The following is a 10338-nucleotide window of genomic DNA, read 5'->3' on the forward strand; positions in this document are numbered from 1 at the left end:
TTTTCGGCGAGTACCCAAATATTAGTATTCAAGCTTAAATAATGGGAGATAGATGCATTTTATGACTTACTTTCTAAACACTTTGCCAAAGAACTCTGGCTATCAAAAGAGCTCCTAAAAAATTTGATACCTTTAAAATGTTTGCTCCAAATTTTATTTAATTTATGGTCCAATTGTTTAAAAACCATATATCTAAAAACCATTCATAAGGTAGTTTCGAGGGCTACCAAATAGTATTAAACTTAATCGTTTATACCCCTTAGTTTTTTTAAGATAAAAGCTTAGCGGGCTCCGGTTGCATGATTCTCGGTAAAATTTATGATTCAGTAAAATTGTACTCTACGAGCTCCCTAGAGGGAAAGTTTTGGGGTAGTTCTGATTTCGTTCATTATATATGGATTTTGGGCTGCTAAATCCGAATATGAGGCTTGCGGATAAAATTTCTTGCCGAAACATTGAAAAAATCGCGAAAAAGCGAAAAATTTCAGCTTTTTTCTGCTTTTTTGCTAAAACCTCGAAAACTATTAACTTTTAGTAAATGATCTGTTTACAGAAATTAAAGTACTTAAAATTATCTACAAATATCACTATTTACTTTTTTTTTCAGACGAACAGTTCGGTCTAAAGTGCAAGTTGAAAATTGCCAATTTCTCACGGTCTCGGCAAAACCCACTTTTTACATTCCAAAACTTTCGTTTTTATTAGAATGCTGTTATTTGATAGATTTCCCCTAGTTTTCTGTACAAATAGTAAATGTTAGTTCATAACATGAATATGGTATGTCTCTTCTCACAGCTTCCATGAATCCATTCCATCCTAAAATACCGAGAATGTCTCTGCTTTTCCCTTAGGGCCACAAAAGATCAGGCACAGATGGAGTCACAGTTTCAGTTGGTGTGAACATTCCCTTCGGATATTGATTTCTGATATACCTTGAGGTTTTGTCCTTTCAAAATGTATTAGTTGAACAGCTCTCTGACTTCCATAAACCTCAGGTGAGGGTTTAGTTTTTAGCCGAGGAATGGATTGGTTAGGAGCTATTGCATGTTTTGGTGCAATACAAGAAATGCCACCCATGACATACAAAGTGTGGTATCCGTCGATTGTATGTACGTTAACCCTTTCTGTCCCAACGCTGCTATATATGTTTTTGAAAAAGTGTATCTGTATTCTCAGCCGCCGTATATATACGTTCAAGGTGTTATGGTCTCAATTTACCAAAGCCGAAAATATGCGTTATAATATGGCTCTTAAAATTTTAGACTCATTGGTGTCTTAATGCCGTAGAAATATGTACGAAAATGTTAGATTATTGTTCCCAAAGCCTCAAAATGTTGGTCCCTAAGACAGGTCATGCGGACCCATTATAGGTAGCTGCTAGAAGGTGAAGCGTTTGTAGCCACAGAAAAGACCAGAAAAAAAAAGAAGCGAATCGAGATACAAGACATGTGTGCAAGATGCGGAGTCGGCCTTTGCGTAGTGTCATGTTTTGAGGAGTACCACACAAAAGAAAACTTTTAATGTTAATTTACATTACATTATTTTTTTTAAGTTAGTTACATTTTTTCAAGTTGGTTTTGCTCTCTGATGAGTACTTTTGAAAAGAAAACGTTTAATTTGGTTAAAAGAAACTCATTAACAAAGATGTTTTCGTCATTTATTTGTTTATTTATATGCGACGTATATATAAGGCAATGAGACTCTAAGCATGAAAAAACCTTTGGGATTGAGGGACCAACATTCAAACACTGGCATAGAAAGGGTTAAAATCAGCGTTTTCGTACACCTGTTGTTTAAAGCACGGCTGGTTTCGATTGCTGACACTTCCAGATAAGCAACGCGCTTGCTCAAAGTCTTTTAGCGGCAGTAAGGCCCATATAGTTGGTGTCACCATTCTTTGCAGGGTTGGCCGTTTTCTCTACAAAAAGTACGGCTCAAGAAAATAGGTCGATGTAAGTTCCTCTTTGGGGTTTTGTTCATCCTATACAGAAGCTGTTTGCCTGGAAGTGTCAGCATTCGCAGGCGATCCGCAGAAAAATGACCTGTTGTGCTTTACACAGCAGGTGTACGATAACGCTGATTTTAACGTACATAAAATCGACGAATACCACACTTTTCACGTCATATGTGGCATTTCTTGTATTGCACCAAAACATGCAGTAGCTCCTAAGCAATCCATTCCTCGGATAAAAAAGGAACCCGCGCTTGAGGTTTATGGAAGTCAGGGAGCTCTTCAACTAATTCATTTTAAAAGGACAAAACCTCAAGGTTTATCAGAAATCAAGATAACAGATCCGAAGGAAATGTTCACAACAACTGAAACTGTGACTCCATCTGTGCCTGATCTTCTGTGGCTCTAAGAGAAAAGCAGAGACATTCCCGGTCTCTTAGGACGCAATGGACTCATGGAAGCTGTGACAAGAGATATACCATATTCATATTATGAACTAACATTTATTATTTGTGCAGAAAACTAAGAGAAATTTATCAAATGACAGCATTCTAATAAAAAATAAAGTTTTGGAACGTAAAAAGTGGGTTTTGCCGAGACGTTAAAATTTGGCAATTTTCAACTTGTACTTTAGACCGAACGGTTCGACTGAAAAAAAAGTATTTGTAGATAATTTTAAGTACTTTAATTTCTGTTAACAGACCATTTACTAAAAGTTAATAGTTTTCGAGATTTGAGCAAAAAAGGGGAAAAAGCTGAAATTTTTCGCTTTTTCCACGATTTTTTCAATGTTCCGACAAGAAATTTTGTCCGCAAACCTCATATTCGGATTTAGCAGCCCAAAATCCATATATAATGAAAGAAATCAGAACTACCCCAAAACTTTCCTAGTCAAAACACAATTTTATTGAATCATTATGTTATAAACGTTTTTATCTCGGTTATTTTTTCTCCAACAAAAATAATAAAAACGGTTAAATATTTGCTAAAGAAAAAACTAAAATTTGGTTTAGAACCTATCATTTTTTACGTATAGCGATTATTTTTGGAGATAATATAAAAAGAAAATGAAATTTACCAAAATTTGAAAAATTATTATTTTTTAAATGATATTCTTTTAATATGCTTTCTAAACCAGTCAAAATTTTTAGGTTATTACTTATGCTATAATAAAGAGAGTCTTATAAAGACTTCTTCTTCTTTAAGTGCCGTCTCGTAATCGGAGGTTGGATATCATCATCACTATCTTTACTATATCTACTGCTGCTCTGAAGAGTTCTCTGAAGAGAACTGCATTTAACCGTTATGTCTATACCCAAGTACCTGATACGGAAGTCTATACCCGTGCTACCCAGGTACCAGGCATTTTTTCGGTACATTTCGCTTGTAGGTTCGACGATAATTCGCTTGACGATAATTCGTATCCACTTACTAGATAAATATATACTGGAAAAATACAACTGGACGTGAAACTAATCAAGGTGAACGCGTAGTAAAAGATTTATGTTACAGATACAAAAATTCTGGACGAAACATAAAAATGGATAATTTTTTCACAACTCTTCCACTAGTCCGTTTAATGTTGTCTTGGAATTTATCATTAGTTGATACTTTGAAAAGAAACAAACCAATATATTCCACAAGAAATGCTGCCTTCGCCAGAGCGTGAGCCTGAATCCTCATTATACGGATTCAGTAAATATCATGTTACCATTTGTTAGTTATGCGCCAAAAAAAAAAGAAAAACGCGTTATTTTGCTGTCAACAATTCATGACAACGATAATTTAAGTCGGTCAAAAAATAAGACCTGAAATAATTCAGTACTATAATAAAACTAAAGGAGCGTAGACAACATGGACAAAATGGTTTCTTATCATTCCTCTAAACGCAGAACTTTGCGTTGACCAGTAGCCTCCCTTTACAATATCCTAGACGTAGCTTTCCTAGCAACTATGTATAATACAAATCCACAAAGTTCTACTGAAACTAGTAACGGTAGAATTTTTCTGCAAAACTTAAGGAACCAACTAGTGACACCTGCAATTTCTGATAGATCTAAAGTACCAAACGTATATCGAAATTTTCATCAAGGTCAAGAATTGAGTGTATGTTAGGAAAACCTCTACCTACAGATTCAAGTAATACAGCAGAGTCATTACCTCTCCGAGATTTTACTGGATGCCTCAAAATTGTTGGAAATTGCTACATTTGCATCTCTTTAGCGAAAAAGCGGCTAAGAAAGACACGAGGATCATGTAATGTTTGTAATCGTCCACTATGTAACGAACACTCAGTAAATATACGTAAGTGCGCACAATATGTCTGAAATGTAACTTTTATTTATGTTTGTATATCACTTTTATTATAAACAAAAAACTAGACACAGCTTAATGATTTCCTAACCATTAACATTAACGTTACCCGGGTGTCACGGTTGTGGACGTAATGGTGTCAAAAATTTGGCAGGTATTTTTAATATTTTATATGCATTTTTTTCTTTGGATTTTATTATAAATCTCTTCGTTCTGAATAATTTTAGGAATAACTAGAAGCTGGAGTAAAAATATTTATACTATCGCCAATTATTTAGATAAAAAAATTACCAATGATACCCAGGTACCTGCGTACAGACACAAAGGTTAAACCAGTCCCTTAAATTCTTCAACCATGACACTCTCCTTCCTATACTCCTTCCGCCTCTTAACTTTCCCTGTTGTAAGGACTATGTACAAAAACTTTTAATTTTTATGGAAATAATTTTTTATTAATTTTTTCCTAAAAAATTCGAAAAGGTTATATTCTCTTATTTTCATCATAACTTGCTTAACATTGATGCTATGAACTTCATCTGGAGCTCACTTATTAGATATTTTTGACAGCTTTGACAAGTGTTTAGTAAGCATATTGTTCAAATTCAGCTACGACTTATATTTTTTGTTTCAACACTTAGAAAAAGTCACTCGCGGGGTAGAGATTTAAGTCGAATGAGGAGTTCATCACCGCCACAGAAGCCTACTTTGCAGATCTCGAGCATTTGTAAATTTTCTTAGTCTCTCCTAGGTTTGACTAGTCAAAGGTCGAAACTGTAACTTTATTTCGGGCTTTGACTAAGATCGTCAGTCAGACCTGAGGATTGCCTAGTCAAAAATAGGAGTGCCTGAAATTCGGGCTTTGACTATAACATATACAAAATACTTAATATACAGTATAGTCCAAATGAAAGGAATAAATTCGATATTTCGTAAACCGGAAAGTTTACGGAAAATTCCCGAAATAGGTCGATTTTTATTTTTAAATTATGATATTTTGGCACATTTTTACACGAAAGACGTCATCCATCTGGGCGTGATAACGTAATCGATGATTTTTTAAAATAAGAATAGGGGTCGTGTACTAGCTCATTTGAAAGGTCTTTCAATTCTCCTAAACAGTAATATACCTAAACATTAACATCATTATTTATACAGGGTGTCCAAAAACAATTTTTTTTTAAATTAAATTAATTGACAAAGAAGAAGAATGTATCTAGTTTATTTGATTCAAAATACACTTACTACTGTCAGAAAACAGAAAAAAAAAATATTTTAAAAATAAACGTTACTTTTCGCTTAAATTAAACGTTTAAACTTCCAAAAAGCAGGTGTCTAGCGGGCTAGCTTGGGCATTGAATTTAAGCGGAAGACAATGTTTCTTTTTAGAATAAACATTTTTTTCTGTTTTATAATAACAGTAAAAAGTATTTTAAATTAAATAATTTACATACATTCTTATTTTTTTGTCAATTAATTTAATTTAAAAAATTGTTTTTGGACAACCTGTGTAAATATTTATGTTAATGTTTTTACTACTGAATAGAGAATTGAATAACCTTTCAAATGAGCTAGCACACGATCCCTATTCTTATTTAAAAAAATCATCGATTACGTCATCACGCCCAGATAGATGACGTCACTCATGTGGTATATATGCTAAAATATCATAATTTTAAGATAAAAATCGACCTGTTTCGAGATTTTTTCTTAACCCTAGCAGTACCAACTTTTAGTAGAAACACCGAGGTCCCAGGAGGGTCAATAAATGTCCACACATAAATTAATCAAAAACGTGCTTCTTTATTTAAACTAATTTAAAAATAACACTTTTATCTTATTCCTAGACGTCAATGGAACAGGTAAATAATACGAATTTATAATTTACCCGGAGTCTTCGGCTCTAGTGGAATTGGCATCATCGTAGGATACACAAACATTTTTGCCTTCTTGCTGTGTTTACCGCATACATGCTTCTATTTTGAATAAAATATGGTTGTTTTTTTCCCACATATTGGCCTTTTTTCTTTTTGATTTTTATAATTTCACACATGAACGATATCGTCCCTTTCCATTTTGGGATGGTGTTGATTATATTGGATTATAGTGATTATGTGGATTATTTATAGTCCACTGTCAAGTTTTTATACAAGCATGAGGAAATTAATTAACTTATAGAAATGCTAATTATGCCATCTCATAGGGCAGTAGTACGCCGACAACTACTAATTATTTGGGATTTTTAGGAACAAAGATAATTAGAAAATCGGACGTAATGCAATGTTGTGGATACATTTTAACCCTCCTTGGTCCTTCTAGGGTTAATGTCGCCGGTTTACGAAATATCTAATTTATTACTTTCATTTGCACCATACTGTATAGAGAGTGAGTTTTATGTATGGAAACTCTTAATTATCTCGAAAAGGGCTTGTACTATTTTTATAGATTTTGGTGAATAAGGGTTTTCTAATGTGGACGATAATATAATATTATTATAGTGGTAATTATATTGTTGTCAATTTTTCCGTTTTTCTGAATACCTAAATAACTTTCTTATTTCAAATAGAACAACCTGTATATTTTTTGAATTTTGAGTATATTTCCTATACCTAAATACCACAATTTCGGAGTTACTGCCACATTTATAAAAAGAATTACACAAATAATTTATAAAAATAAATTTTTTCGGCCCGGATAAACATTATTTTATGTTCTTTGGATCATTGGGAACAAAAAATATTTTATGTAATTTTTCTCTAAAATTAATCGTTTCCGAGTTATAAACAAATTAAAACTGAAAAAGAAAATCGAAAAATGACGATTTTCAAGGTTCAAAAACATAAATAGAAAATAATATTTTTGAAACCGGGAAGTACACAAATTCAAGTTCAAGCCTTTTTTCATTTATTTTATCAGTTACCGATAAGTAGTAATTTAAGCTTGTTTCATTTTAAAATATTGTTTTTTAGTTTGTTAATGCAGCCCGATAGCCCGTCCTCTCATATGGGCTTCTATAACAATAATTATTAAAAATTAATGTTTTCGAATAAAACGTGCCAAACAATCTTATGGCGATTTCTTAAAATAAGGGTTGAGCTTGAATTTACATACTTCGTAATTTTAAAAATTATATTTTTTTCTAGGGACGGCGTAGCTAAGCGGTAGTGTGCTTGGTTCGCGTGCCGCTGGTCCCGAGTTCAAATCCTACCGCCGGCAAGAACAACTAGACATTTTTAAAATGTTTATAGGCCCCAGGCCCCAGGTTGTTGTAAATTTTTTCGTTTTTCTGAAAATCTATATAAATTTCTTATTTCAAATAGAACAACCTGTATATTTTTTTGCGTTTTGAAATCTTTAAAAAATAATTAATATTTTTTATGTTATATTTCCTATACCTAAATACCACAATTTCGGATTTACTGCCACATTAAAAAGAATTACACAAATAATTATAAAAATAAATTTTTTCGGCCCGGGTGAACATTATTTTATGTTCTTTGGATCATTGGAAACAAAAAATATTTTATGTAATTCTTCTCTAAAATTAATCGTCTCCGAGTTATAAACAAATTAAAACTAAAAAAAAATCGAATAATGACGATTTTCAAGGTTCGACAACATAAATAGAAAATATTATTTTTGAAACCGGGAAGTACCCAAATTCAAGTTCAAGCTTTTTATCATTTATTTTATCAGTTACCGATAAGTAGTAATTTAAGCTTGTTTCATTTTAAAATATTGTTTTTTAGTTTGTTAATGCAGCCCGATAGCCCGTCCTCTCATATTCGCTTCTATAACAATAATTATTAAAAATTAATGTTTTCGAATAAAACGTGCCAAAAAATCTTATGGCGATTTCTTAAAAGAAAGGTTAAGCTTGAATTTAGTTACTTCGTAATTTTAAAAATTATATTTTTTACTAGGGACGGCGTAGCTAAGCGGTAGTGTGCTTGGTTCGCGTGCCGGTGGTCCTGAGTTCAAATCCTACCGCCGGCAAAAACAACTAGACATTTTTAAAATGTTTATAGGGCCCAGGTCGACTCAGCTTGAATAAAATGAGTACCTTGGGTAAAACCAGGGGTAATAATAGGCGGTTGAAGCGTAGCACTGGCCCTGTGCCCTTCCTTGTATACCGTAGGCCCTAGATATAGCACACTACCCCGCTATACTCCCAAAGCCACAGCGGTGTAAAACGGGAGACTACTATTATTATATATTTTTTATAGTTTAATTATATATTTATATATTATATAGTTTAAATTGTTTTTAACTCGAAAACGATTAACTTTAGAGAACAATTACAAAAGATCTTTTTTGTTTCCAATGATCCAAAAAACGTAAAATAATGTCTACCTGTGACAAAAAAAATTGATTTTTATAACTTGTTTAATTTTTTTTTAATAAATGTAGCTATAACTCCGAAACTATAATATTTAGGTGTAGGGAATATAACATGAAAAATAATCAGTATTTCTAAAGGACTTCAAAACGCAAAAATATACAGGGTGTTATATTTTAAATAAGAAAGTTCATTAGATTTTCAAAAAACGGAAGATCTGACAACAATCTAATTATCACTATAATATCGGCCGCATTAGAAAATCCCTACCTACGAAAATCTATAAAAATCGTCAAAGCCGTTTTCGAGATAATTGAGGATTTCCATCCATAAAACTCACTCTGTACTCTGTATGATTCCTTGTATCATGCTAACGAACATGACACTACATAGGTCTGTATAACGCCGCATTACCAATAAACAGACGGATTTCCGACGAAGTTCATCCACGATTTTATCTCGTTTGTCTTTGAGAGTACTCAAAGTTTAAATCAAATAGAGTATTGTGGGGAAAATTGTGGGGTTTCCTAAAGTATTTTCCTAGGAAAACTGAATTGTCTTTGGTAAAGAAAATCGCATGTGCTGCGACGATTGTCTCCCATATACCATTAGAAAAATAGATAGAGGAATATACCTATTTTTTTTTTAAATTTGAAATAAGAGCTACTGGTCCCTAATAGTGTTAATTATGACATAAACAAGTAATGTTAAAAGTCAGTATCCCTGATGTTCTCTTTCATATCTGAAAGCCTTGGACGAGTCTTTAAACGTGCTATTTTTAGCAAACACTCCTTCATCTAAGGGAGTTTTACACCCGAGTAGTCGCGCGGTGAAATAGAATCTCAATTTTTATCCTTTTTCGCGATAACTTGATGAAAAATTTTGCAATTTTGAAAAAAATTCGTAAGTGCCTCGAGAAAGGGTGTAGTAATGCGTAGGAGTTTTTTTCTTCTTCTTCTTTTTGTGGAATTTATGGCTTTGGGGAGAGCCAATTAGCTTTAACCCGCGAGTAGTCGCGCCGTTAGATAGAATCTCACATTTCATCATTTTTCGTAATATGTATAGTAAAATTTGTCAGTAACGGCCACTTAAAACAAAAGACCTATTGGCCGATATAGAAAGGTGGACGGTATTGCCAGTTTTTGTAGTCTACAGGTGACAGATGTTGGCAGGTGGCCGTTAACAAAGGTTTTTTTAATAAAATTGTTAGAAATATATATTTTTATTATAAAAAGTAGATAAAAATAGTACAAAATAAAAATTTGTTTAAATTCGTATTTTGAGATAGAATCTCACACGCGACTATCGACGTTACAGAAGTGAGCGCGACTACTCCCGGGTTAAAAAACAGGTCAGAGCAATGATTTTTAAAATTAAACATAAAACCACGATATCAGATGTTAAAGCTTTATGTATTGTATACAAATACCGCAGAGCAATAACTTTTGCTCCAAGTCAACAATATATTATTTCGTGACCCACCATTTTTTCTGACACCCTCGAACGCAGAATTTAATGGATCCATAAAACTTGATTCCTATTGGTGCTCTTTCAGGTTTTTGATAATAACAATATTACTTCGGTTACCTTCCATTGTAATAAAAATTGACCTCTTATGACCTAACTTTATTTTATAAAAGCTATAATTTTTACTGCTTTGTCTCGTAGTTATTGCCAATTTTTGGAATTAAGAAGGTCCCAACCAGGTGAGATTTTGGATGTAGTAGCTATTTTTAAT

Source organism: Diabrotica virgifera, chromosome 6, assembly GCF_917563875.1.
Source record: "Diabrotica virgifera virgifera chromosome 6, PGI_DIABVI_V3a".
Lineage (NCBI taxonomy): Eukaryota > Metazoa > Arthropoda > Insecta > Coleoptera > Chrysomelidae > Diabrotica > Diabrotica virgifera.